Source organism: Terrapene carolina, unplaced genomic scaffold (genome assembly GCF_002925995.2).
Source record: "Terrapene carolina triunguis isolate 2854851 unplaced genomic scaffold, T_m_triunguis-2.0 Scaffold484, whole genome shotgun sequence".
Taxonomy (NCBI): domain Eukaryota; kingdom Metazoa; phylum Chordata; order Testudines; family Emydidae; genus Terrapene; species Terrapene triunguis.
In genome coordinates, this window is record NW_020664835.1 from 4,659 (window position 1) to 9,958 (window position 5,300).

Sequence of the window (5,300 nt, forward strand, 5' to 3'; positions counted from 1 at the left end):
TCACCCCCACCCCCACCTGCACCCCAATGCCTGCCCCAGCCCTGAGCCCCTCCCACACCCCAACCCACTGCCCCAGCCCAGAGCCCCCTCCCGCCCCCTGAACCCCTCATTTCTGGCCCCACCCCAGAGCCCCCCGCACCCACCCCTGCACCCCAAGCCCCTACCCCAGCGCAGAGCCCCCTCCCGCCCCCTAACTCCCTCCCAGATCCCGCACCCCAACCCCCTGCCCCAGCCTGGAGCCCCATCCCACCCCCTGAACTACCTCATTCCTGGCCCCACCCCGGAGCCTGCACCCCCAACCAGAGCCCTCACCCCCTCGTGCCCCCTGAAATCCCCTACCCCAGCCCAGTGAAAGTGAGTGAGGGTGCGGGACAGCGAGTGACGGTAGGTGGGGGGCTGGAGTGAGTTGGGGCGGGGCAGGGGGCGGGGCCTCGGGGGAATACCAGCCGTGTACCCAGCGGTGCAGGTGTGACTCCGACGCAGCCGGAGAGCCAGGGACGGGGCGGAGGCAGCTAGCGGGCGGGACGTGCATGGAGCTGGACAGGCGGCGGATGACTGCGTTTGAAAACACCTGGGCTTTAGGAAGCCCATTGGGCTTTCAAACAGCATTTTGACTCCCAAGTCGCTTGCATGCTTTCAGAAATGACACCCTGGTCGCCCAGCCCGCAGGCCGCACTCAACGTCCTCCCCCTGCGGCCCTGTGCCCGAGCTGGGGGGATGCAGTTCCGCTGCCCCCAGGGACCCCCGCCCCCGGCCTTTTTTTTTGACGGGGTTCGATTCAGGGCTCTGTCACAAACTGACCTTGGACTGGTCACTTAGTCTTCAGTGCCTCAGTTTCCCCCTTTGCCAGGATGCTGGGGCCCACCCTGGGCAGGGGCCCGTTACGGACCCTTCTAGCCCATGCGCACGTCCTCCCCCCGCAGCCCTGTTCCCGAGCTGGGGGGACGCCAGATTAGGCTGCAGGGGTCTAGTGGGTAGCACGGGGGACAAGGGCCCTGAAAGCCCCTGGCCTGAGGGGTTCCCGCGGGAAAATCCCTTCTGCCCTCTGTGTGTCAGTCACCCCGTCTCTGGATGGGCTCGAGCCCCACGGCTAGAGGAGGACCCCTAGGGAGAGACCGAAGGTTGTGGGGTTCTGTCTCCTGTGTGCCAGATGTGGGGGGGGGGGGGGGGGGCGGTTTGGGGGGGGGCTCGCCCCCCAGTCAGTGCGAGCCCTGAGGCCCCAGGGGGGGGGGGGGGGGGGGTGTAGGGCAGACATGGGGGGGTGGGGGGGCAGGAAGGGGCTGACCCTAATGCTGCACTAGGGGGCGCTGTGCTGTGGGAGGCTCAGTAGGGATTCCACTTTCTCCCCTGGAATGCCCCAGGGCAGCGCTAGGGGGCGCTGTGCTGCAGGGAGCGGGCCAGGGGCTCAGTAGGGGGCGCTCTCCCCTGGCAGACAGGGCTGGCCCCAGTGAGGTGCTAGGGGGCGCTGTGCTGCAGGAAGCGGGCCAGGGGCTCAGCAGGGGGCGCTCTCCCCGGCAGACAGGGCTGGCCCCAGTGAGGTGCTAGGGGGCGCTGGGCTGCAGGGAGCAGGCCAGGGGCTCAGCAGGGGCGCTCTCCCCTGACAGACAGGACTAGCCCCAGGGGGGGTTTTGTGGGCTAAAACCCACTTCATCATCTGGACCCATGGAAAAGAAGCCCTTGAGGAATTCCATCATGATTTCAACAATTTCCACCCCACCATCAACCTCAGCCTGGACCAGTCCACACAAGAGATCCACTTCCTGGACACTACTGTGCTCATAAATGATGGTCACATAAACACCACCCTATACTGGAAACCTACTGACCGCTATACTTACCTACATGCCTCCAGCTTTCACCCAGAGCACACCACATGATCCATTGTCTACAGCCAAGCTCTACGATACAACCGCATTTGCTCCAACCCCTCAGACAGAGACAAACACCTATGAGATTTCTATCAGGTGTTCTTACAACTACAATATCCACCTGCTGAAGTGAAGAAACAGATTGACAGAGCCAGAAGAGTACCCAGAAGTCACCTACTACAGGACAGGCCCAACAAAGAAAGTAACAGAACGCCACTAGCCATCACCTACAGCCCCCAACTAAAACCTCTCCAACGTATCATCAATTGATGCAGTGGGTTTTAGCCCATGAAAGCTTATGCTCACATAAATTTGTTAGTCTCTAAGGTGCCACAAGGACTCCTCGTTCTTCTGGTAAGGGTTTTCCCTGGTTCCTTTAATACCTCTTAATCAACCACTTTGACATTATTATTTAATTTTAGTCTTCTGAGATTTTAACACCCTGCTTAGGTGGAAGTTGGATTTATACTTGCAGCTGTGCTCAGACAGTCCCGTTGCTTTTTATTTATTTATGACTCACCAACAAGCGTTCGTTGATACATGACTTTAGACGTAGGATCAGACGACGTAGTGGACATATGACATATCAGACATATGATTATATGCTACCAGTCAGGGTGATGGAAAATAGCCTGGCTAGGGCGATGTTGCGTTCGTATGAAATGCATGATCTTCTATATTTGTATGTGATGTATCAGAGGGGTAGCCGTGTTAGTCTGGATCTGTAAAAAGCGACAAAGAGTCCTGTGGCACCTTATAGACTAACAGACAGATTGGAGCATAAGCTTTCGTGGGTGAATCCCCACTTCGTCAGACGCATGCAGTGGAAGTTTCCAGAGGCAGGTATAAATATGCTGGCAAGAATCAGTCTAGAGATAACGAGGTTAGTTCAATCAGGGAGGATGAGGCCTTCTTCTAGCAGTTGAGGTGTGAACACCAAGGGAGAAGAAACTGCTTTTGTAGTTAGCCATTCACCGTCTTTGTTTGTATGTTATGTCTTTGGTCAACCACAGATTTGTCAGTTGACTACTTCACTTTCTTCAACTCCTACTTAAATGAGCTCAAGTAAATGTATTACTCTAAATCTACATAAAAAACATTAACACTACACACACATATACACCTCTGCCCCGGTATAACGCTGTCCTTGGGAGCCAAAAAATCTTACCTCGTTATAGGTGAAACCACGTTATATGGAACTTGCTTTGATCTGCCAGAGTGCGCAGCCCCAGAGCGCTGCTTTACCAGGTTATATCCGAATTCGTGTTATATCGGGTCACGTTATATCGGGGTAGAGGTGTATATATATATATATATATATAGGGACGTCCCTCCTTAAATAATTAACCCCTTAACTGGTTCAACAATTACTTAAACATGTCCCAAGAAAAAACGGAGGGGTGGGGGGTTCTGCTCCCTCTCACTTCCCTCGCTGGATTAACTCATCGAGAGGTAAATGACCTAGTCGGGACCAACTGAGCAGCAAGGGGGAAGCTGGTCAGAGACGGATCTAGGTGCAGCAGCGGAGAGTTGAGGGGACTGACATGAAGGTAGCTGGAACTGTACTGAGCTCTGAGATAGTCAATAATACTCAATGAGGAGTGCAATCAGGTGGATGTCCCACATCACCTCACTTGCTGTGACGCAGTGGGGAGGATGGGCCGGGGAAGGTTGCAGGGGAGTTTGGCTGGGTCTGTCTGCACTGGGGATGGGAGACTGGCCTTGAGGGAAGATACCTGAGCACGTAACCTGCGCCCAGGAGGGGGTGGGGCCAGGTGACACCTTCTGCCCCGGAAGCTGGACAAAGGCTGGAGGAGGAGCCGGGGGCGGAGGCTGGAGGAGACGGCTGGAGGGGGTTTGGAGTTTAGAGCTGGCTGGGGAAATGGAGGGAGTCCCGGGGCTGGGGTCTAAGCTCCCTGCCCCCCAGAAGGACCTGACTGAGGGGTCCTGGTTGTACCTACAAGCTCTGTTTCGTACTGTGTTCCTGTCGTCCAATAAACCTTCTGTGTCACTGGCTGGCTGAGAGTCCCAGGGAATCGCAGGAAGTGGGGGGTGCAGGGCCCTGACTCCCCCACACTCCGTGACACTTGCATCCTGCGCCCGATGATTAAAAACTTGAGTCCGGGGCCCCTTTCTTTGATGTCTGTCTGTGTCACGGCTCTCCCTTCCTTCCTAAGAAAAGCGGACAGAATCGACTAAAGGCGAAGAACCAGGAAAGAGGAACAGCAGCTGAAGGGGGAAAAGAGGCAGTCCCCTGCTGAGTTCCGGGGAGCATGTCTGACAGGCACCAACTTCCCACTGAGAGTTTTAATTTAGTTTCTAATTTAGAATTTTCAAAAGCGAGTTACCGGGCAGGGAGTTTACCCCTGTGCGCCCTGCGGAGTCCCATCTAAAAGTAACCAATAATTCGGGAACCCCGATGTGCACAGGTGCAAGACTCACACCGTGGGAACCCCTTTATATATATTTACAAATTGATGATTTATTGAAAATTTAGCAAAGTTATACACACACTTAAATCTATGGAGATACACCTATCTCATGGAACTGGAAGGTCATCAAGTCCAGCCTCCTGCCTTCACTAGCAGGACCAAGTACTGATTTTGCCCCAGATCCCTAAGTGGCCCCCTCAAAGATTGAACTCACAACTCTGGGTTTAGTAGGCCAATGCGCAAACCACTGAGCTATCCCTCCCCCCTAAACTCAACAAGGCAGATAGAGATAATACAGAAAGTACATTCGGCGACCATACTTACACACAGTGGACCAGCTTCCCTGTATTAGATTCATTGCTTTGTTATTCTGCTTTATTATATTTAGTAGCAATGCAAGGAACCTACAGGCTTTTATCCTGTAAGATTTGGCTTTAGTAATAGTGTGAGGCTTGATGCTTATAACCTTTGGTATAGATAAACTTAAGTAACTCCTCAGTTATAGGGAACTGAAAGGTTGGAGAGATGTAGACCTTGGGAGGGGCCGGAATGATTTGCCACCGGGGAAGATGACGGTGATGAGAAAGCTTATGGTTAAGTCTGTAAGATAATGGTTAAGGAAGATAAGGGTGTAAGTATGGACGTCCAAATGTACTTGCTGTATTATCTCTATTTCCTGCCGGGGGAGGGAAAGCCCCTAGTCTCTGGTAGCCTATCTGGGCGTGGCAGCACCACAGCAAACGCACGACTCAGTCTCTTCCCTCTGGCAGGTCCTTGTCTTTGGACATGGAAGGGTCCTTAGCTCCTGTTCAGGGCAGGGTTCTTCCCCACTCTCTACACCTGTGGGGTTCCCCACTGCTCAGCTCACCTCTCCCATATCTCGCGGTTCATTTTCCACAACATGACGCAAAACCATCTCGAGCCCCCACCCAGTGACCTGGGACAATTCCACACCACCCGCTGGGTGCCTCTGAGAGGCCGTACGTCCCCTCTCGCAAGC